The sequence below is a fragment of the Chanodichthys erythropterus genome, chromosome 18, assembly GCF_024489055.1.
Source record: "Chanodichthys erythropterus isolate Z2021 chromosome 18, ASM2448905v1, whole genome shotgun sequence".
NCBI lineage: Eukaryota > Metazoa > Chordata > Actinopteri > Cypriniformes > Xenocyprididae > Chanodichthys > Chanodichthys erythropterus.
In genome coordinates this window covers 33,980,324-34,006,199 of record NC_090238.1, presented here as the reverse complement: position 1 = coordinate 34,006,199, position 25,876 = coordinate 33,980,324, and positions in this window count along the sequence as shown.

The following is a 25,876-nucleotide window of genomic DNA, read 5'->3' as shown; positions in this document are numbered from 1 at the left end:
TCATCCTTGAGATGGTTCTACACCTTCATTTGAGTCCAGCTGTGTTTGATTATACCGATTGGACTTGATTAGGAAAGCCACACACCTGTCTATATAAGACCTTACAGCTCACAGTGCATGTCAGAGCAAATGAGAATCATGAGGTCAGAGGAACTGCCTGAAGAGCTCAGAGACAGAATCGTGGCAAGGCACAGATCTGGCCAAGGTTACAAAAAAAATGTCTGCTGCACTTAAGGTTTCTAAGAGCACAGTGGCCTCCATAATCCTTAAATGGAAGACGTGTGGGATGACCAGAACCCTTCCTAGAGCTGGCCGTCCGGCCAAACCGAGCTATCAGGGGAGAAGAGCCTTGGTGCGAGAGGTAAAGAAGAACCCAAAGACCGCTGTGGCTGAGCTCCAGAGATGCAGTCGGGAGATGGTTGACTTTATGCAACTTTCTCCCATCACTGCAGCCCTCCACCAGTCGGGGCTTTATGCCAGAGTGGCCCGACGGAAGCCTCTCCTCAGTGCAAGACACATGAAAGCCCGCATGGAGTTTGCTAAGATGGTGAGAAAAAAGATTCTCTGGTCTGATGAGACCAAGATAGAACTTTTTGGCCTTAATTCTAAGCGGTATGTGTGGAGAAAACCAGGCACTGTCCAATACAGTCCCAACAGTTAAGCATGGTGGTGGCAGCATCATGCTGTGGGGGTGTTTTTCAGCTGCAGGGACAGGAAGACTGGTTGCAATCGAGGGAAAGATGAATGCGGCCAAGTACATGGATATGATGGACGAAAACCTTCTCCAGAGTGCTCAGGACCTCAGACTGGGCCGAAGGTTTACCTTCCAACAAGACAATGACCCTAAGCACACAGCTAAAATAATTAAGGAGTGGCTTCACAACAACTCCGTGACTGTTTTTGAATGGCCCAGCCAGAGCCCTGACTTAAACCCAATTGAGCATCTCTGGAGAGACCTAAAAATAGCTGTCCACCAACATTTACCATGCAACCTGACAGAACTGGAGAGGATCTGCAAGGAGGAATGGCAGAGGATGCCCAAATCCAGGTATGAAAAACTTGTTGCATCTTTCCAAAAAAGACTCATGGCTGTATTAGATCAAAAGGGTGCTTCTACTAATTACTGAGCAAAGGGTCTGAATTCTTAGGACCATGTGATATTTCAGTTTTTCTTTTTTAATAAATCTGCAAAAATGTCAACAATTCTGTGTTTTTCTGTCAATATGGGGTGCTGTGTGTACATTAATGAGGAAAAAAATGAACTTAAATGATTTTAGCAAATAACTGCAATATAAAAAAGAGTGAAAAATTTAAGGGGGTCTGAATACTATCCGTACCCACTGTATATATAATTCATCTTTATCCTTTCATCGCAGTGTTCATCTCAGTGTCCATTTTCTTGGAAACCACAGTAAATGTCAGTATCGCTGAGTGGTGTGTGCAGAGGGTGAAAGCTGTGGGTCCACAGCACTTATAGAACTAAAAGAATTCCTTGCTTATTCACTGTTTGACTCAGGAGGGTCTGGAGGTCTTAGTCCTCCATTGTATTGGGAGAACATTGTTAGAGCTTTTGTCCCTTCAGCATTTAGCCTGTGTCTCAAAGCAGCCCTGGAGCGCTGCTGTGTGAAATCGGGACTGTTTTATTGGCTGAAGAACAGCTGTTTCGAATCAGGCTGAATTTAGTCAGTTCACATCTATGTATTACAGATGTTTCTAACCCAAAAATGAATGATGAGCATGGACTCATAAGGTTTAGAGCAAAATATTTGCATTTAGCTATCAGCGGGGTCTCAAACTACTGACCTGAAGACATTTCTTTCAAGCGTGGCTGAAACTGGGCAAAACCAGCCAGAGCTTAAGGCCCTGTAAGAAGCCCAACTCAGAGTTTCTGGACCAGATATTCATACATAATCTCCCCCCATTGTGCTGTTTACAAGGTCAAGGTTACAGGGTCATTGCTTGGTGGATTAGTTAAATTGGCATACTCTTTCTTCGTAATGGATTACTGACTTGGTGGCTGCATGCTTAATGTCACTTTTATCAGGAACTGAGAATGATACCAGAGGATTTGAAACTCAAAACAGACAATTGGAGCATCTCAATAGATATTGAGCATAGAAGCAGGATAAAGCGTTAACCTGGCTGGGCCTCCGCTGATAGGATTGAAAAAAATCCACTGTGAGGCCCTGACAGTCATAGGGATCATTTGGATGATTTATGCAGGGAAATTGTATTTGCTAAGCAAGGGAGATAATTGAATAAAGCAGCTCTTGGCCCGGTGCAGGATATGTGGCAGCTCTTGTGTAGAAAATGATCCTGCTCTGCTTCTTACAGGCAGCAAGATAAGAGGCCAATATTTGCTCGATGCCCTGATATCCACTGCCTTGAGCTAATGTGCAGTTACACTGGTTATTGCATATGAGGATGATCACACAAACATTTGCAATATTCTGTAAATTTTCTGTTTTTATTTTTATTTTCAGTAATACAATTTACTGTTAAAATAAAAGTAAATAATAAAATATATTTTTATTTTTTAAATAAGAAATATAAACATATTTGATTGTTTTATTATTAAAATTTGATTATTTTAGTTTAATTTATATTTATTTTATTTTATTAATACTTAACAATGCACTTTATGTGTGTTTTTATATTATTATTATTATTATTATTATTATGATTACTATTATTATAAAAAGAGGGTGAATGAAATCAGGTAATGTTGCAAGCTGGATCCAAACTCCATGACATCCAGTGCCTCAAACTATTTTATTTTATTTTATTTTATTTTATTTTATTTTATTTTATTTTATTTTATTTTATTTTATTTTATTTTATTTTATTTTATTTTATTTTATTTTATTTTATTTTATTTTATTTTATTTTATTATTTTAAAATGTTATTATTTATGCTTATATTTATTGTATTTTATAATTTTATATAAATTAAAATTATACATTTATATTTTTATTTAAATAAATGTTTTCATCATTTTATTTTTGAATTATTTTTTATTTTATTTTCACTTATATATATATATAATATTATTATTATTATTATTATTATTATTATTAAATGGAAATTTGGACATTATTAACTTTTCATTAAAATAATATTTCATCTTTTTTTTTAAATATTAAGGCATTAAAAAGACAAAGTATAAATTGTATTATGTACTTTTTAGTTTTGATTTTAGTGTATTTGGCCACTTCTAACAACTAATACAGAGAGAAGAATGGCAATCAGAGGAGAAATGTTGCATGCTGGACTTGAACTTGCTTTGCTTACATTAACACCTCTGTTCAATGCGTCAGAACATGTGCCATTCGCCGCGACTCTCCTAAAGATACACTTTTAAGATTTCAGCTCGTCCAGTCAGAACACATCCTGCCTGAGCAGTGTCAAATTGGAAAGCAGCCATAAAATAAAAACCTATTCCTGATGCTTTTTGGTAAATTTCTTCTAAACACATTGAACCTTGTTGCTGCTCCATGCGTGTCTGCTGCCCGTTCTCTCTTTTCACGCAGTTACGGGCAGTTGCTGTTAATGGTTGAGGGCAGAGGCAGACCCAGAGGAACACTGAATAACTGGGACACAAAAGGAGCTCTGTGTGTGTGAGGAGGTCACATCTGCTGTGCTCCCTCAATCTCTCTCTCGCTCTTCTACACAGACAGAGCACCAATAACAACAGCGGAGGCCCTGCGTCTGGCCCCTGTCTCACAACGACTCTCCTGTGCTGCTCTGGGCCGCTGATAGAGCATGACATTTCACTGGGCACCCATTACTGGCCCTGTCAGTCCTTCTGTTATCACACGCTTGCAAACAGAAATATGACATCATAAAACACCCCTGTAACGTGAGCCCACGGCCACTCAGGATAATAGCTGAGGTGTAAAATTAGTGTTTTGGTAATAACATCTAAAAAAAAAAACATGAAAGGTCACATTTGTGTTGGGCGGAAAAAAACGTAGATGGATGTTTGGGGGCTAGAAAAGAGGGTGTCATTGAAAATGATCTAAAATAAAAAGGTTTTTCTGTGTGATGGATGTATTTGGTCTTATCTTCATGAAAGGCTCCACACCAATTACCAGCGAAGCACCACTGTTTACACGCGTTTCTCCAGCAGCTGTTTGTGATGGGCTCCCATTTAGACAACTGCATTTAATGAAGGTTCTTGAAGGTGAGGCGGCACATTTAACACGTATGAACTCTACCCTTTCAACAGGAGCTGGCTAAAACGCGCCTTGCTTGTTGTCGTTCAAGATGTTGTCCATGAAAAGTAAAGGCCGCCCTGTGCCACAGCGATTAGTTTATTAGCTATTGACTCTGTAAACAGTGATTAAACGTATTTACCTCTAATGAGCTCGGGAGCAGATAAAGCTACTGTAAAAATCATTAGCAAGATACAGTGGATATTCTGTGAGGGACCCGATCAAAGCCGATTCGATAGTGTCTGTCTCGGCTTGTTAAGGTATAGCTTTTGCTGTTTATATTAGCTGGTGGACTTTAAAGCATCTAAATGACCAACATGATCAAAATTTTGCTGAAAAACCTGTTGTTCACAATCCTCTGCATGCCTTCTGCCCTGTGATTGACAGTTTAAAGGCCTTTCAGTGTAATGCTAAAACGTTTCCCTTCATGATTCACGTGACTTTTTGCTCTGAAATCTTTAATAATTTTTCATAAAGTAAACATAAGAATAACTCAGGCTGAAAACTGATATTTATATACATTTATATTTAGTATTTACTTGCTTGCTTACCACTTTAACCATTTGGATAATGCAAGAGAGGAAACGATGTGGATAAGAGAGTGAATGAAATCAGGTAATGTTGCAAGCTGGACCTAAACTCCATGATATCCAGTGCATCAATCTTTTCTTTCTTTCTTTCTTTCTTTCTTTCTTTCTTTCTTTCTTTCTTTCTTTCTTTCTTTCTTTCTTTCTTTCTTTCTTTCTTTCTTTCTTTCTTTCTTTCTTTCTTTCTTTCTTTCTTTTTATTATATTTCTTTTTATTTTTTTTACTTTATTCTTTATTTTATTTCAATTACTTTTTTTATTTAATTTAATTCAATTATTTATGCTTATTTGTATTGTATTTTTAACATTTGAATCTTTTGGCCAGATAAATATCAGCAACTGCACCAAATTGCATATTTTTGCTCAATTTGGGCCTGTGAATAAAATCTTATTTTATTTTATTTTATTTTATTTTATTTTATTTTATTTTATTTTATTTTATTTTATTTTATTTTATTTTATTTTATTTTATTTTATTTTATTTTATTTTATTTTATTTTATTTTATTTTATTTTATTTTATTTTATTTTATTATTATTTTTTTTATTTTATTAATCAGTATTAATCATTTATTTTATTGTATTTATTTTATTTTATTAATCATATTTTTGTTCAAAAAGGGTCTGTGTGTGAATAAAATTCAGGATTTTTTTTTTTTTTTTCCATGAGTGTGAGCTCTATGTTCTCAGTATATCATATATATATATATATATATATATATATATATATATATATATATATATATATATATATATATATATATATATATATATATTAGCCAAATACTATAAGCTAATAATATAAGATAACGTATCAAATATAATACAAAACATAAAACAAATATAACAACTTTTAGATTTTAATAGTTTGGACAATTCGATATTTCTGACTATTAGGATCTATGTATGTTGTGTTCAGATTATTTTTGCTTTCAAACAAGGGTTTAATTGCTGAAACACTACATTTTTCGATCAGACTGATTTATGACAAAGCCTGCATTTCTCTAAATTGACCCTCTGACCTTATTTTCTGCTATGGATAGTACTGTTCAAATCAGTGGCCAGTGCCTTGAATACTAAAGATAGGCTCAATGGAGAGAGAATGCAGTGGTTTTTCAATGAGTGGGTCAAGGGAGGTCACGGCACACGATAACTCCTATTCAAGACTTAATTGCTGGTTGAGAGTCTAGGAGGCCCCACTGAGCTCACTAGAATGGATGCAATGTGTAGAGAAGGTAATTTATGATGAGTAAAATGAGTGTGCCAAGTCACTGAACATGCAGGACTGGGGAACTTTTTTGTTTTGGGGGCATGATTTGAGTAAAGAATAATTTAATTTGATTTGATTTGATTTTATTATTTGATTTGATTTGATTATTTGATTTGATTTGATTTATTTTGTTTTATTTTATTTTTATTCAGCTGTTGAAACATTGCCTGTGTGTATTCATGCATTTAACTCTGTGACTGCACACTCCAGCATGTGACTATTCAAGTAGTAAGACACATTGTACAGTGTTTTTTACAGATGGATTCCAGAGCGTATGTGTGTGTCACTGAGAGCCAGAACTGTGCCTTCGCTTTGGTCTCATATTTATTGTGGTGACTCTTGTGCGGCTTATGCAAACAAGCTGACAGAGTTCAGCTTTCATCTGCTGAAGAACGCTTGAAGTGAACACTAGATCATAACCACAAGTGTCTTTAAGGAAAGAGGAAAAGAGGGGATAAATGCATTATGACATCACAGCTCCATCAAACACGTGTCAGGCACTTGATTCGACTCGCACAAACACATTTTCAGGCTGTGAAGATGCTGTAAGCTCTGATTTCACTATTCCATATAGCCGTGACGATTCAAGCAGAAGTGTTAGCCAGAAACAGCATGTGTGGTGGACAGAAGAAATTGGTTTTAGGATCTATGAGGCCTGGTATGATGAAGGCTATGGAGGCTTCATGGAGGTCAGAAATGCAATGTGGTGACAGTTTGTGTGAAGCTTTGAAGACACGTAATAAAAACCTAAACTAGATTTTATATTGCACTTGTAAGCAGTGAACAGAGGCCAGTAGAGAGAAACATTGTTTGTTTTCCTGGTGTCAGCAGCCTAGCAGGCCAAACAGAAACGAGTGAAACAACCCGCTTTGGACTTTTCTTGAATGACGATATGCTTTTACTTTTTTATAGTATTAGAGGCACAAATTTGATCATTTTTGTTGTATACATATATTTGAAAACTGCTATCCAACATAATATTATCCTCACATGAAACATTGTTAGTTTTAAAAACAATAAGTATCTGTTTCTTATCCAAGAACACAAGTAAATAATTATTTTTTACACATATTGTCATGTTGACTCAAGCATTCAACCTTGTTTCACAAAATATTGTAAGAAGCAATGTAAATAATAATGATATGAATAATCATCATCACCGTCATAATGGTCATCATTTTTAAAAATGGTTTTAGAGGTTTTAAATAATACAAATATTTTATGTATAGATGCAACAGTCAGATTTAGTAATTTAAAACTCTCCATATGGAAGTTGATTTTGAACAATAACTTATAAATCTTTAAACACAGACCTACTATGAGGTTGTTAATCCATAGTATTTGCTTCTGCTGAAGCTGTCAGACAAATTTACTTGTTTATTTTTTAAATAATTGTTTAACAGTGGAATTCCTTGTGAAAAACTACATTACCCATGATGCTGAAAGAAAATTACACCAATCAGAGAGCTGAAAAAGCAACATGTACCAAAATAGCTCTTTAGCTCCTCCCACTCCCATCAAGCACTGCAAATGACGTAATCCAGTTGATCTCTCTATGCTTTCAAAATACTGAAATGTTTGTATATATATTTGCACATTTTGCAATAAACTTAAAGGGTAAACTTTTTTAACTTCAGTTAAAAAAGCATAAACAATATTTTCTTTTACAGAAATCACTGTTTTAGGAGTACAACAAACGGCTGGTAGAGACTACAACAAGCTTCTTCCCGGGTTTAAAGCGAAACTCTGTAAGATTTGTGAAGCTCCCCCTACAGGTTCGTTCAGTGAATCACACTGTCGTAAATACTCCAAGCGCAGCTCTGGACTACAACGACTACAACGCTCACCAGCGCAGTAGTTTTGCAAATACAGTACAAGAAATGGAGGTGGAGGTGGGTAATTTTTGAAATTGTCTTATAAATTCATAATATATACATTGTTTTTGAATTACCGTAAAGCATTTTGTCACTCTCGCGTGAACGTGAACATGAGGCCATGTTGGGCTGCTATAGAGAGGAGGAAGAGTTGTTGTAGTAGAGTGTTGTTGTCATGCCGTCATTTTACGCTGAACTGCTTCACAAACGAGGGTCAATTCAGCGCAAAACATGACGGCACATGCTAGTCGATGAGTTGAATCAGCTCCATAGCAACTACATAAATTTATCCACTTACCATTCAGAAATTTCCCGTTTGAACAATGTAAGTCTGAACAGCATTACTGACAATCCTCATTTTGGCTGCGTGAGATTCTCCAGCTTTGTTATTGCTGAGCTTTTTAAGCTCCGCCCTCTTCTGGGGAAGCAGCTCATTTGCATTTAAAGGAACACACACAAAAATGGCATGTTTTTACTCGCACACAAATAGGGCAAATTTGACAAGCTATAATAAATGATTATAGCTTATAAAAGGGGCATTATAGGTCCCCTTTTAAATATATTGTCTTTATAAATAAAATCAACATTTGTAATTGAGAGGTTTTATATTTCTCCCTCACTTTAAATTCAATTATGGTGTTCACAATGCTTCATGGGATTGTAGTTCTTTCCCTCACTAAAACCATTAAGTACACAGTCTTTGTCTTTTTGTCCAATTTTCAAAAAGTTTTTGCTTCAAATCAAAGATTGTAGTGTTGTGATTCACCTCATAGTTGATTGGCTTGGTTCATGGCTTATAACTCCTTAACTGACTTTTTTTTTAAATTCCTGTGGGAAAAATGAAAAAAAAACAAAAAAACAAAAAAACTTCTGGAACCAACACCGCTTAAAAAAGGGGGCGGGCACTGTTTCCCTCTATAGAATTTACATTAACAAAATCACATGAATCAGAGCTAAATAATATTTAGTTATGTCTCAAAAAAACCGTAACAGGGTTGCAAAAATTCAGACCTCATATTAAAACTAATTACAAATATTTGGATAAATAGAATATTTTTGACCTCCTATGTTTTTTTTTTGTTTTTTTTAAGGTTGAGCATCATCTTTTGCTGAACAGTTGAATCATGCCTTTTAATGAAGATGATCGTTTCCAGCTTTATTTTCTACCTTGTTCATGGAAAGTGCCCTGTAGAGCCTGTTGCAATAATCAGGACAGGAAGCAAGCGTTTTCTGCAGACCCAGTTAATTTGAAACAGGGGCTTTAATTTGTTCTCAAATGCACATATTTGTCATAGAATTTTAGATCTGAATCAAAAATAGCACACTGTTTGCTGGTTGTATGCAGCTGTGTTGCATTGTCCCGTCCCTCGGAATTGTGGCTAATGGCTGACAAATTCATTTCAAAGTAAGCAACCAATCACCACTCTTCCAGTTCCAATTCATAAAGGTGCAGCTGCCATACGAGAGACGTCCCGTGGAGCTTCAGGCACCGATCGTGGGTCAGACATTAATACTCTTATTCAAGGGCGGTGGGCTCTTTTATTAATCCACCATTTAAGTTTCTTTCCAAGTACTCTGTAGGCTAAAGCTGCGCACAATCTCTCTTGTCTCTAAACAACAACACCCCCGCTACCTCTTTTTATCATGCCAATAGGGATAATTGTATTTCATTTGGACACCCCGTGTGGCTTGAGTGTCCTATAGTGGCGGAGGCGAGTTGCCTGTGTTGCTGTAATTTAAAGGTCTCTCTCATCATCACCATCAACCCTAGATTGTAATTCAAGAAGCAACTGGGATGGAGGACCCTCCTTTTCTATGCATGGCCCATTATTGGGGCTGAGAGGAGATAGCAGCTTTTAGTGGCAAATAGGGCCTTGGTGGATGGTTCGCCCAAGTGTTTTACAAATGAATGTGTAGGGAGGGAGGCAGACAGTCAGGCAGCTGGTCGGATAGCCAGGAGAGGCCTCCATTCACACATCCAACCCCCTAGACATCACTCACCTCCAGCCTTGTGCGATGGCCAGAGAGCTCGACTGCTTTCCCTAGTGGTAATTACTGCTATTAAAGCTAATCCTGCGACCATTCAGGCCTGCTTTTGTTTTGGGCTTTATCTTCTCAAAGCTTGGAGAGTTTCTCCTTTCAGCCCACTGCACAAAAGAGACATTTTTTAGAGTTAGTAATTATCTGTTTTATGCTCTCTACAAGGGCCAGAGAAAACACTTCCTCGAGCTCAGAGATACAGCAGCGAGAGCACTCAGTTCTTTCTTTTCAGTGCAGCCACTATATATAATCATAGTGATAATGGCAAAAACACGCAGTGGACGTTATTGAGAGATTAATGAGATAGAGGGGGACTTTATCTATCTCGCCTGGCTATACCGCAGTAAATGCAATTATGTTCAGTGCTTATTAGCATGGTGGTAATGCTGGGTTCTAATTTACGCCAGTAATTGGTTCTCTATTTTTATGATGTGTAATCCACTATTAATCACGTTGATGATTTGGTAAATGTAGCGCACAAATTCCCGTTCTCTCTGATTTCCTGGAACACATCTTTGATCGTTTTGTTCATTGTTTTTTTGTTTTTTTTTTCACACCAGTTAACAGTTTTGTCACTAGTCTACAAAGAATTGCGCTGATGGCCGTATTGCCACAAAAATTTCGCTCCATATAATGACTTTGTCATCATCAAAGTTATCCCGTGATGTCAACATGAATCCATCAATGACTCTGTTTTCACTTTTCACTTTTCTGGTCTTACTGTGTTAATCCAATCCATAAATACACATAAAAATTACATATATGGTCCTCAGTTCAAACATCTTTGTAGATGTTTTATATTATATTACATTATAGAAAAAGCAGCAGTGAAAATGCTACAATAAAAACCTGTTAATTGATTAAATGTAAGTTTTCTTTATACGGAAGCTTGTTTCCGTCACTAAATAATAATAGAAAAAAAATTCTCGCAATTTCGAGTTTGCATCTCAGAATTCTGACTTTTTTTCTCAGAATTGCGAGATTTAAATTAGCAATTGCAAGAACAAGTCAGAATTGCAAGTTTTAGGGTGCGTTCACACTTGTAGTTTGGTTTATTTGGTCCGGACCAAGAAAAAAAAAAAAAAAAAACAACATTTAGCCCTATACATTTTATATTACATATAAACATAAATATTTTATATATAAATATAACATTTTTCTTAAATATATACATGAATGTGTGTGTATTTATATATACATAATTATTATACACAGAACACACACACATATATATTACGTAAACACAGACTTTTATTTTGCAACCGATTAATCGCGATTAATCGTTGCAGCCCTAGCACCAGGGTTCGGATAGCAGCGTTCACATATGTTCACACACATGTTCAAATGAACCACACTAACAGAGCAATCACACCAGGGTTCGTTTTAATCAAACCAAACATGACAAGTGTGAACGCACCCTTAAAGTCAGAATTGCGCAATCAAAAACTTGCTATTACAAGAAAAAAGTCAGAATTGTGAGCTATAAAGTCAGAATTGGGCTTCTGACTCGCAATTCTGACTTTTTTCTTAGAATTGTGAGATGTAAACTCGCAATTGCGAGAAAGTCAGAATTGTGAGCTTTAAAGTCACAATTCTCACTTTTTTCCTCGCAAGTGTGAGTTTTTATCATGCAATTCTGACTTTATAACTTGCAACTGTGAATTTATATCTTGATAACTCAAAATTCTGACTTTTTTCTTAGAATTGTAAAATTTAAACTTGTAATTGCGTCTATTAAAGTCAGAATTGCTAGCTATAAACTTACAATTTTGACTTTTTTCTTGCAATTGCGAGTTTATATCATGCAATGCTGACTTTATAACTCGCAGTTCTGACTTCATCACAAATACCTTTTTTTATTTTTATTTCATGCTGGAAACAAGCTTCCATATCTTACCATATACGGTAAAACACTCAAAATAGTTTAACAGTACATTATATGGAATTTTGCTGTTAAAATTATTACTATTTATTTATTCTTTGGTCTTTGCAAGTAAAAACTATAAATTAATGTATCATTTATAATCCCTGTGTAGCACATCAAATGCTGTATGAGTACATGTAATATATATATATATATATATATATATATTATGTACATTACGCTGTTTTTTTGTTACGTTATGTTATTTAGTTAATGTTTATTGCATTATTTTCATATCGTGTGTTACCCTTATGATGGTTTTGTTTTTGTATCTTACAGATATTGGCTGTTTATCAACAGGCCTCTTATGATGATTCATTATGTGGCTTTCTATTTTACCACCTGACTTTTATTATTGTTGTTATCAGTACATTTTAAGGTAAAAAGCAGATTTTAGTATAAAATAGATTGGCATATTAGCATTATATCACAAAATATGTAAAAAATATGCCATTCTGTAATACCTGTAACAATCTAATAATGTTGTTATAATAGTAATTTTTCTGGCATTTTTTTTTTTTTTCCACCATAAATTTAACAGGATATATGTGTATATATATATATGGTTTCAATTTAGCTACATGTTGAGACAGTGATGAAATGTGCATTCTGTTGAAGGATGACTGCAACTAGTTAACAATGTGCTGTTACCCAATCTGTCCTGATGTTAATGCCAAAAATATGGTACATGTGTATTAGAGTGCTGGGATTTACACTCATTAGAGAGTTGTGTGACTCTTTGTCTGAGTGACAGTTTTCGCCTAGACACGTTTTATTAAATCACGTCAAGTTTTAGTATATCTGTCGTGAGTCAACCGTAGGACGTGTGGCCCTTTCAGAGTCCAGCCTCTCTCCAGATGGCTTTCCTCTTCCTGGTCCCGGACCTGCTGTGCTGGGACCTCTCCTGATTGGGTAGGCCAGATGCTTTCCTGCTGCTTCAGTCATGATTGACAGGTGCTTTCCCCAAACAGAAGACCTAACATCCTCACTTTTTCCTTGAATGACAGCCCCTGTGGCCCACAGATCTTCTCTGATGATTTTGGGTATGACATTATTAAAGCCTTATGCTGATTGAAATATTCATAACTGTCTGGGAACTTCCATTTGGCTTTGTTGTGATGAGAACAGAGCTCTGAGCTGTCAGGTTAAGAGCAGTGTTTAAATGACTAGTATCTTCATTTGAAAGCTAATGGGCAACTAAACCCAGAGCATCTGAATAAATAGGCTCTTAGAGAGAAAAAAGCGTCCTTGTCTGTGTAAATGGAGCTGCTCATTTACCTTTTAAGTGTACATATATCACCAATGATATTGTACTAGTGTAATCTACACCAGACCTTTTAAGTAGCTCAATAACAAAGATGGAGTTTCAGCTAGTTTACTTTGGCCCTGTTTACACCTGGTATTAAGATGTGTTTTGGTCAATCGGATCACCAGTGGATGATGCTATACAGGTGTAAAACAGGGTCTAAAACATTAGCTTGTCCACTTTCGACCACTTCCAAGGGTAGTCGAAAACGCCTTTGATTGGATTGCTTTCGTATTGAAAACGCTCATGTGGTCGAATGTGTTCAAACAGCCACAAAAGACCTACTCTCCACCTACTGACCTAATGTGTGAACATTATGGAACGCTCGCTATCCAGACGGGTTTTACACTGTCGGCTGAATAACCAAGTTTGGTTTGAATACAAAAAATGTACCAAGCACAATGTTCTCTCATCATTCCTGATTTCTAACACACACTCACAGCCGGTCTTGCGACTGTCAGAGTAGTAATGAAAGCTGATGCTACTTATGTTTTTTATCGTCTCCAGCCACGTTCATATGTAAATTGTGCAAGCTTATTTCGTCCATTAGATCGAAAGATCTTAAAAAGCCCATACATTTACCTGCCCATAGACCCTCCCCTCAAAGAAATCAGGAAAGAAGTGGTTGAAAGTGGACAAAAGAGACAGATGGGAATGTGTCTCCATCTACTTGTGGTCCAATCAACCAAAACGCATCTTAATACCAGATATAAATATAAACTATAAAAGCAATTGTGAGTTATGAAGTCATAAATGCGAGTTGTAAAGTCAGAATTGTGCGATATAAACTTGCAATTGTGAGAAAGTCGTGAATTGTGAGATAAAAAGTTACAATTACTTTTTTTTTATTTTATTTTTTTTTATTCAGTGGCGGAAACAAGCTTCCATTGATATGAAACAAAAAAGTTTTGACATTTTATTTTTACTATTTAAATTTGCATCCTTTATTTTTCTTAATTAAAAATATACAAGTATACAGTATGTACTGTAAATTATGAAAGTAACATAACACATTTGAAGTATAACGCTGCAATTACGAGTTTGAGTTCCAAGTGCTTTGTTGTCGAAAATAGTAGGAATCATGCAGAATGACAGGTTCATTTTGTGGAAATTGTATTAAAGCCAAAAAAGTATAGAAGATTTTGTCAATATCCAACTGATTTTTGATAAAATGCCACCTTCCATTCATTGACAACTATATAAACATTATGCTATACATTCACTGCACTATGTAGACCAGGGGTCTCCAATCCTGCTCCTGGAGGGTCACTGTTCTGCAAAGTTTAGCTCAAACCCCAATTAAAAACACCTGAATCAGCTAATCAAGGTCTTACTAGAAACTTCCAGGCAGGTGTGTTGAGGCAAGTTGGAGCTAAACTCTGCAGGACAGTGACCCTCCAGGACCAAGTTTGGACACCCCTGATCTAGATAGTCAGTTTTTGACAAATAAATGCTATTTTCCCTGTGTACAAAACATTCTATATGCATCAAATGTGCATTAACATGATTGAAACAGTCACTACAGCAATGGTTCTCTCCTTCACCGTGAAACTCGCATTTATGATAATTCTGATAGCATGTGAAGACAGCATCACTGTAACCAAGTAAAAACAGGGCTTTATTTATTTATTTATTTATTTATTTTTAACCATGACTGGTCACCTCATGGGCGCCGTTTTGAAATCACATGGTCCCACTTTGTATTAGGTGTCCTTAACTACTATGTACTTACACTTAAATTAAGAATTTGTGTACATACATGTTTTTAAATTGTACTTATATTTTAAAAAATACCTGCATATGTAATTTCTGTAATTACATATATAATTACACTGTTGACCCATTCCTTACACCTTAACCCACTCTCAAAACCTACCCATACCATCAAACCTGTCCCTAACCTTACCAGTATCCCACCTCAATAGCAGCAAAAGTGTTTTGCAATACAATATGAACACAATAAGTACATTGTACTTATTTTTTATTTAAGTACAGAGTAGTTAAGGACACCTAGTATAAAGTGAGACTGATCAACAAAATACTACTTACCTCATCTCATCTTTATAAACAGATCTGACACCACACTCACATAACATACTACTCGTATTTTACGGGACTCATGCCTGAACGCTCTGTGCGCGCTACAGAAACTTGCCTGATGTTATTCCTAGAAATGAATTCCCAATGAAACCCCAGGACATGGGATGGCATTGTGAATATGTCTCTAAAGCTGTCAGCTCGCATCTGTGGTACAGGTGGGTTAAAAATTATGTTGGGCATATTTCATCATTTAATCACCCCTGAGGGTTTTTATTGGTTTATACTGAGTCTCCTTATTGAACCTGACATCATTGTCAGATTTTGGACTTCTTTTGTTGACCTCCTACTATATAGCCAAGTTTTTATTTACTTAGCAGTAAGCATTGCTTCATGTGCTCATTTGTGTTTGTATTGACAGGTTGTCTGCCGAGCATTTCCATAAGATCTTATTACTGTTTGACCTGTCATAGTGAAAACGTTGTTGACAGAACGTTACTTCAAAATAATGTTACTTTTCAAAATATGCTGATGCTTTAAAAAAAAAAGCAGGCGTACATATGTCAAAAGTCATCAGATTTTTGAAATGTAAATTTGTTTTCAGAAGAGAGGGCATTAATATCATCAATCCAAGGCTGTGTTTTAAACCTGGCAATATTAGACAGGAAAACCATGCAGCGCATGTCCCACTGATGTCAAAGTGAATCAGACTCTCTGCCCCTCCCTTCCCGTGAGTTTCTTTTCCCCTCTGTCCATTTGCTTCCTATTACCCTATCTCTTAGCCAATAAAGATCCTAGTCAATTAAAAGTACTACTTAATAGTGAGGAAATGAGCCAGTTAAAACAGCCCTGTGGGTTTTTGTGAGGACTGTAACACCTGGCGTAAGCTAGCCATTAGCATCCCCATCATCTCAATAGCAGATAGCTAGCACACTTGGCTATCCTGGCCTGTGACATCAAAGACAGCAAACAAGAGAAAAAGTAATTTCACACCTGGTTCCTTGCCCAATACTATGTTATGCACTCTAAAAAGTAATTCAGGGGACCTCTTACCACAACTTAAATAAATGCGTTGTTGCAAGATAAAAATTCCAATTTATTGTTTTAATTAAACCTTTTAAGTTGTGTTATGGCCTACACCTTGAGTGTGTGTTCTCCTGCATGTGACGTCATGACTCAGCTTATCTTTCTCCCTGATGAGTCTGATTGTTTAGGTCCTCCTCTGTGCACCTGTGTCTCATGGCATCAGTGTGGATTAACTATATTAAGGACGCTGAAGGAGAGCATGGCAAGGAGATCCACCAGCAAACAAGCTTTATTACCCTTATTATATATCTGTCTTAATTTTGGTTTGTGTATTTTTGTTGCCTTTATATTTTGGAGTTGTTACGTTGTTTGTTTGTGTGGAGGAGGGCGAAGGGCAAAGGAAAAAACAAACAAGAGTCCATAGAAAACAAAAATAGTCCAGGGGGGAGTGGAGGGTGGGAGGAGCCAAGGGGAAGCCTGGAGCAGGAGGAGCCAGATGTTGGTCCAGAGACCAACCATGATGAGGCCCCAGGGTGGAGTCGAGGACAGGAAGAACCATCGTGGGGAGATGAGAGGCGCCACCCTGGGGACGGCCGATGGAGAAGCCACCGATGATGGTGATCCAGGTGGAGTTGGAATGCCGGAGAGCCCAACCGACACTGCTGGATCTGGAGACCGAGCTGGAGCCGGGACGACGAGCATCCGAGGTGGAATCCGGGAACCTGAAGACTGAGATGGAGGCGGTGCGACCGAGGACGAAGGAGGAGACGGGGGGAAGGAGGAGCCAAGCGAAACCTTAGGTGCAGGCTGGACGACGTCTGACCAAGTCGGAGCCTGTGGGACGAGGGAGCCCGGTGGAGTCTTGAGGCTGAAGGTATCCGGTGGAGCCGAGGGAGGGAGGAGCCACGGCGAAGGCGAAGCGTCGACAGGCCGCGGTGGAGTGTTGGACTTGAAGGCTGGAGGCGGAGCCAGGAGAACCTCAGTCCACGGTGACACTGGTGGCCTGAAGCGTCGAGTCGGATCCATGCGTTTACGTGATGGAGTTGATGAGAGGCTGAAGGGTACCAGGGGAAGCAGAGATGAGATGGTTTGAGGAGGCGGGAGAGGGAGGTTGGGAGGGAACACAGGGCTGGACAGAACCAGCAGGGGCGCGGACAGTTCTGAGCTGGACGGGACCAGCGGGGACACACACAGTTCTGAGCTGGACGGGACCAGCGGGGACACACACAGTTCTGAGCTGGACGGGACCAGCGGGGACACACACAGTTCTGAGCTGGACGGGACCAGCGGGGACACAAGACAAGGGAAATTTACCTCCTCAAACACATCCAATAAATCCAGAAAGATTTCTGTAGACATGATGATGCCATCCACCGTGGTGATGTTGTGGTTGGGGCTCTCTTCCCAGCCCTCGAACTCCACTAACACTCCCTCGACAGCACACGATGTAACGGGCTCACACACCTGGTCAGACACACCTAGCGGTTCACCCCCCGGGGTGACGACTCCTTCCGTCCTCTCTTCAGGTTCGGTCTCGTTCGTCCCAGCAGGTTGATCTCCGCGGTCTGTGGTGGGCTCTCGTTTCTCCATCGTGCACGTCGATGGCGGATGGTTGGTCTCTGGATGTGGAGTGGTGCTGGTGTCGTCCTCAGCAGGGCCGATGGTGAACGGAGAGTTGTTGTTTACCAGCACCCACTCCACGTATGCAGCGAAATCCTCAGTTGGACCGCCCACTGGAATGCGTGCCTTGGACCGCTCGCTCAGGCCGGTATGATAGTAAATACAGAGCGAGCGGTCCGGGATGTGAGTCAGGCACGCAAGCTGGAGAAAGTCACTGGTGTGCTGTTCCAGCGAGCGGTCTCCCTGCTCCAGGCAGAGGAGCTGGACTGCGGGTAGAGCCATGAAGGAAAAACAAAAAATAAAAACTGAAGTAAAACGCCGCCAAAGAAAAAACTGTTTTGGGTCCGTTCTTCTGTTACGTGTGGTTGTAGGGACAAGCACAACAACGATGAAGATGACGAATATAACAATACTTTAATTCCAAACAGAGAGAGACAGCATACACACGTGTTGATACAAACGAGAACGGACGAAGAGTAAGGGCAAACACAGGATATAAATACAAGAGACTAAACAAAGGAACTAAACAAGGTGATGGGATAATGAACGAGACACAGGTGGATCAAATGAACTAATCAGACAGACTGGGGAAAAACTAGGTCACAGGACACAGTACATGTAACAACGTGTCCTTCATTATGTTGCTTTCCCCTTTCTGGCTAATTTAAATCGGGGTTTGTAACATAAATTGGGGGCTCGTCCGGGATAACTCGGTTTCATTTTGTTTTGTTGAGCAGATAATAATAATGGTGCGAAGCAATCTCCGGGTAGGTATACCAGGGGGACCGTGTCTAGCACTGGTTCAAATATGTGTTGAGTTCTGTTGACATAATGTTGATCATTACATCAGCTTAAAATCGTCTGTAATTTAAACTCAAATTTCTGCCTTAATTGGCTTTAAAAAAAAAAAAAAATAGGTAACCTAACCCTATAACTTAAAAAATTGGGCAGTGGATTTCTAGTTCCCAGCATGCTTTGTATAGGACTGGATATGAAGAATAAATGTTGAATTAAAAGTAAAGTTGAAGTAAAGGGAAAGACCTGTTAGTGTTTAATGCTGTTATGTTTGACATTTAAGAAATTTCTGTAAAAGTTTTTTGTGTTCAAACGCTCCTGTGTGTATTTGTGTAAGCTCTTGGTAAAGAGCATTAAAGACATCTATTTACAAAATGTTTTTGAAGTGTTGATCATTGTAGCCATTCACAGACATATCTGTTGAGTGCTTGAACACAGTGGCCAATCAGAGGTGTTTAAGAACCACAAAATTTTAAATTTCAGTACCGTCTTTGTACCGAAATACCAATCACTGGATGTTTCACTTTGAAAGTGTTGCAACATGTGCAAGAAGCAACCTAATAGCATGTTATATACCTAATACCTAATAGCAGAAATATCGCCACAGGCATGTTTTTCCAAAGAGCCTGGATCGATATGTTGCTAGTAAAAACAAATTATTTAGGTAGAATACACGTTATACTTTTAAATAGGTGTTAGAGGAAAAAGATGCAGATGCAAAAGACCTGCCATGCTAACTGGTCAAACCTTGACCTCTTGAATATAAAAAAAAAAGATATATTCAAAAGCACCAGTCATGGTTTGAGGGGAAATCAGGATCACAGTAACTAATCTTCAGAACAGCAGCCTTGCGGTGTGTGCAAGTCACTGATAAAGGCTATAGTCTGTCATCACAGAGGTACACCTCGAGTCAGTCAGCCTGTCAGAAGTAATCTGGAGAGGGAAAGGTGGGTGGAGAAAAAGACTGGAGAGATGTTGTTGAGGTCTGCCCACCATCCTCTGTGTATGGGTCTTAAAATCAAGCGCAGATTAAGTGATCCTATGTGATATTGAGACAGAAGCAAGTAGAGACCATGGTGTTAAACCATTTAGTGCGGTATTTTATGGCTACAAGGTGGTTTATGTCTGGCGTTGGTCTGTCCAGGTAGGAGAACATGATGAATCAAATGGCTCCCGTTACTATTTTATGTTGGGGTGTCATATGCAAAGACCGGCAGATATTAAGACACACTGGCACATGCTTACATGCTTGACGTACAACGCGCCTGCCTACGTTTGACATTTGAGTAACGACGCCATACGTTCTCATAATATCCAGACGAATATTTTGGAGGCCGACGTGAGATGATTCATTTTTGCGCTCGCAATCCTTATACTTTGATGTATGTATTCATCAGGTATTGCTGCATTTGTAAACTGGCACGTTCCCATCACTCCCCACCTTTTCTGTGCTTGTATCTGTGCTACATATCAATATAACTCGCAGCCATTTGGTAGCACATATTTAGCAATTAAGGTGAGTTTCAAAGCCAAGTTTGAGATTGATACATACAGAGCCAGATGGCCATTAATGTCATCATTTTTCAAGCAAATGCATATGTAATGCTTTCATTTGCCGTTAAATGTTGAGGATACGCACCCTCACATGGAAAATGGATCTAATCTTCAGCCAGACTAACTGTTTCATTTCGATCTAGCAAATTGCAATTTGAAAAACAATTGAATAACTCTATTTGTTTTTAAGTCTTCATAAAGTGGAAAATGAGTATTGGATTCTTTTATTTGATTACTGGGCGCATTAGCTGCTAACTACCATCTGGTCGTAGATTTTCATGTAGTGTATTGCAAAGCAATGCAACTGACTAATGCAGAGTTTTCTCATTTCTGCAGATGTTTGTACATCCATTAACTGTGTTGATGGAGAAAAAAACATTAGCAAAAGTAAATATTCATGATTTAATTTGTCTTCATATTCATATAATGTTTATCCGAAATCACATTAAGAACAGCAAACAAGCTTCAAATTTCAGTATAACATCCATAAATGTGCAGCAATTTATTCAGAACGGACACGGCTCAGTAGAATGCAAATTGAAGGGATTGTTTGTTCTGAGATGAAGGCCAATTCATCTCCAGAGATGTGTGGTGCATTTTATGCGTTTGGGGATCCAAAGATGCTTCTGTTTCAGTGAGGATTAAGAGTGTCCATGGAAAAGAAAAGGAAAATCTTTTTGGATCTTTTAAAAATCTATTTACATGTGCCAGGTTCTCAGAAAAGTGCTCTCTGTATTCATGTTGGTTTCATGTGGTTTTGAAAAACTTACCATTTTCAAGAAAAGTTTGAATTGAATGATAAAAATGGCTTGCATCACATCATCATTATTTTTTAAAAAGAGATATATATATATATATATATATATATATATATATATATATATATATATATATATATATATATATATATATATATATATATATATATATAATTATTAATTCATACATATCCTTTGTGACATTTTAAGAGACTTTAACCTTGACAGTCTTGAGGATCTCAGTGGTATTACTATGTTATTAATATGACATTCATTCTTCAGGTCGATGTCCATAATATTATATCCATTGTAAAAAATGTGTTTGAATGTCCACTAAGGAAAGCGATCTTTGTACTTGTCCTTTTTACAGTTAAGGGAACTTTTCATAACGGCATTAAAACATTGTCCTGTGTTTACAAAAGCCCCTTTCAATTTAAAGCTCATTCACTCGTAAAGTTTGCTTCCATCTAATGGCGCATTAATGTAACTTTCACTCAATCCATATTATGCACTAAAGGACACATTCTAAATACCAAATACAATATTATTTATATAATTTTTTTTTATTTTTTTATTTTTTTATTGAGCAACAATATTTAAATGAACAAAAATAGCCATTATAAATGACGACAGGAAATAAACAGTTGTACAATTCAATCAAACGTACATAAGCAGTGCTCTGCAGGATGTAAGTTAAATATAGCCTTAATATTAAATGATTAAATTTAGCATTGCCCAATGTTGTTTTCTCAGGAACAAGTAATAGATTAATAAGACCAAAGATTGCCCGTTTTATGTACCCAAAATGAATTATATCTCATGTTTAACCACTAGTAGAGATAGCAGCAAATCTCCGAAGCACTGGCCGAGATTAAGCTGTTCTCAGTGGGTACACGAGCTCTAAGGACCTGGAGCTAGCATCCCCGAAAACTTCTAAACAAACTGTAAAATAGGCACTATGATTAAATGAGTCACATATTTCAGGTCTAAACAACTACATTCTCGCCTAAAAACACTTACTGTAAGGGTTTCTTTTAATTATCTTTATTCTTTTTCTTTATTGTGTCATGTCAGCATAAAGAGTCTCCAGCCACTGTGTTTATGCTGCCGAGAAGCTAAACATAATCCAGAAGATTAATTTATCATGTTAATTTGTGAGTCATAGTTTTCACACACTGCAGTTTACTTTTAGCTACATCCAAGCAAAGTCATTCCTTCATTAGACCAGGGGTTAGCATGGGTCAGACGCCACTCCTCCAGGACCTAAAAAAAGCAAGACATCTGGTGCAGGATGAGTTCTGGAATAATAATGCCCCTGGCCCCTCTCTTTACATCAGGAAGTTCCCAAGGAAGCAGCATACCTCTGTTTCACCAAAAAAAAAAAAAACCCATCTAGTTCCTCTTTGCCCTTTTCTTTACTGATTTAGAATCAGTTTCCTTTCATCCTAACTGAGAGAAAGAGAGAGAAGACCAGAGAAGGGAAACTTCTCCCAACCTGTCTGCGGATTTAACGTTAACCTTTTCATCGAGATCCCTCTGTAAGCACTTTGCGCAAACAGCTACCTTCCCCCTCTTGCAGCAGGAAATGTGTCTGGACTGTTTGTTTGGCTTTCAGCCCCACATTAACAGGCCCTTGCCTTACATGCCATCTCAGTGTTCAGCTTCTGAGTTAGAGACCAGCATTTTCAACATTTGATATTCAGTAGCTGGTTGAATTATATCAAATCCTCCTTGTTTTCCCACACATGTGTGTGTGTTTGTAGACTGTTTCAGTGGCTTATTTATTCTCACGAATTCTTGCTCATAAGACAAGCGTGCATATCACACATTCCAAATGGTAACTGAATGCAACGATGCACCACTTGCTACATTTGTTGAGTGCCAAAGGCATTCTCTACGCTGTTGCACAGTCTGAGAGCGAAACCCAGAATGCCTTTGTTTTGAACAAATGCACTATTTTCTACATGACACTCTTGGTAACCCCAAATAATCCTGATTGCACAGTGTGAGGGTGTTTCAAGGTGAAGTTTAATAGCCAGATCTAGTGTTGCTGTGCTCGTGTCAAAGAGAAATGGATGAGTTTGTAGTGTGGTGACCTAGCCACTTAGCTCTGTAAACTGAATCATTAAAATCCACAAACACAAATTAGCCCATACTGGGTCTTATTCAGAAAAAGGCTGACGTGGAACCCATGGACAAAACCCATGTAGGGCCCATACCTCAAGCCCATATTGTTCCTACATTGGCCCCACCATAAAAATGTTAGCTAGGTAGGGATCAGTGTCATGGGTTGTGTCCGAAATCATCCCCTTATACCATTATATGTATTATTTGAGGGGATAGCTATTTGTAGTGGTGTCCGAAACTACAGTGGACATTACCAAGTGCATTCATTCACTCACATAATTCACCTCAATAACAAGTGTACAACTGATGTACGCTCAATGGGCACGTTTACATGACAACCATGGAAGTCTGTCAAGAAAATGTCTTCTTTGTATAGAAGACAACACAGTCAAAATGATCCCTGTTCCCACGGATCCGCAAAAACAACTAAAAATGCTGTATTGTGCATGCTAGGTCAGTAGGTGGCGATGTCACTTTGTAAAGAAGGTTTTTTTGTTTCCAGACCCCCAAAATGCCGTTGTTGTGTAAATGAACTGCCAAAACGCATATTAAATTTTCAGTTTTTAGTTGAAAATGGTGTAGTGTAAACAGCCCAATGACTAGCTTTGAATACCCATTCACTGTAAGTGTTGTGTGCCGCGTCACACCAGAAGATGGCGTCTGCAGCACTTCAGCTCACTCAGTCTTAAAGGAACACTCCACTTTTTTTGAAAATAGGCTCATTTTCCAACTCCCCTAGAGTTAAACAGTTGAGTTTTACCGTTTTCGAATCCATTCAGCCGATCTCCGGTTCTGGCGGTACCACTTTTAGCATAGCTTAGCATAGTTCATTGAATCTGATTAGACCGTTAGCATCGCGCTTAAAAATGACCAAAGAGTTTTGATATTTTTCCTATTTAAAACTTGACTCTTCTGTAGTTAAATCGTGTACTAAGACAGACGGAAAATGAAAAGTTGCGATTTTCTAGGCTGATATGGCTAGGAACTATACTCTCATTCTGGCGTAATAATCAAGGAACTTTGCTGCCGTATCGTGGCTGCAGCAGGCGCAATGATATTACGCAGCGTCTCTCACAAACGTCTCCATGGTTGCAAGGCACGTTCCCTGTGCAAGCAGGGGCTCACGGGCACTGCGTTATATCATTGCACTGCTGCTGCCATGGAACGCCAGCAAAGTTCCTTGATTATTACACCTGAATGAGAGTATAGTTCCTAGCCATATCAGCCTAGAAAATCACAACTTTTTATTTTCCGTCGGTCTTAGTACACGATTTAACTACAGAAGAGTCAAGTTTTAAATAGATAAAATATCAAAACTCTTTGGTCATTTTAAAGCGTGGAGTGTTCCTTTAATTCATTCACTTGTTTTGTTTCCCTCATTCAGTGGACTATATCAGTAGGGAATTGCAATGAAGGGTATAGGTGGAAATGCTGGATGCAGTCATGATCAATATGGTTGAATCAAGTTCATCTAAAACCCCAAAGCAGGGTGAAAAAAAAAAAAAAAAAAAAAAAAAAAACTTTTAATGGGTACTATATTTAGTACTTGATTAGAAATCCTAAAAAAAAATGCTTTACAGTGTATGTTGTCTAAACTATTACAATGACAATTAGTGTCTTTTAAATTAGTACATACTATTAACAATACAATTAGATTGTGAATTTCTGTCATGACATCTCAGAGGATTTGGTATGGTAATGGATATGACAATGTTAATGTCTTGGTGAAATAGATATGTTATATTGCTGCTGCTGCAGAGCAAGTACGGGACTTGCTACTTCCAACCTTTATATTACACACTGCTATGAGCAAGAAAGACATGCTGCTGCTGTACAGTAGCATACATGAATTACCCATAGCAGATCTATACAGGTGGAGCTGGGGAAGGTGGAGGGTTTCTGAAAGCGCGCTGCAAACTGCTATGCAGGCGCTGACCAAGAATTTGAAAGTTGAGCAGAAAGCTCATTGGCTGCTGATACAGCAGTAACCAGTCAGCTTTGCTTCTATAGAGAACGATGTGATTGCAAGCAGATTGAGTTATGGACCCATCAGCTGTGCCATCTGGAGTTTCATGACAGAACTTATTCATATTTTTTTTTGTTTTATTTTTTTTTTTGTTACCATTGGTTTTGCAAGATATTTGCTCAGAGTGCAAGCTTAGCATACCATTAGCTACATTAGCCTGCTAACATATATGATATGATATCAAACTTGAAAAAAGAATAAATCTATTGAGGGTTTATAGTTTTTGAGGGCTTTCTGTATTCAAACTTCCATCCGTTCTTTCTCTATGATAATGCCAATCCCTCTCTACCTTCAAACTTTGACTGTACTGATGCACCTTTGAAGTCAGTGAGCAATTTAAAACAGATGAGTCACATTCCAATTTCCCAGCATTACTCTGGATAAAGCTACCCCTAGCGCGCACAATCCTTCCATTGCTGTCCAATTAATTCTTTCACTGAGCCCTGTTGCTAAGATTAAAAGATCAGTCAAAATCAGTCCAACCATGTCAGAAAAAGGCAGAGGCTTCAGTTGCTTTCTCCTTAAGAAGTCAATGACGAACTCACTTGACTTGTACCGACTGCTGGAAAAGTCGATATTTCTTAAAACCGGACTGAGAGGGAAATTCTTTGAAATCTGACAGTTGGCTTTTTATTAGCGTGCATGAGAGAATCTGCGTGTATTAGCGTGCGCGCGTAAGGTCAAATGTCACGCACGGAACTAGAAAACAGTCGGTGAA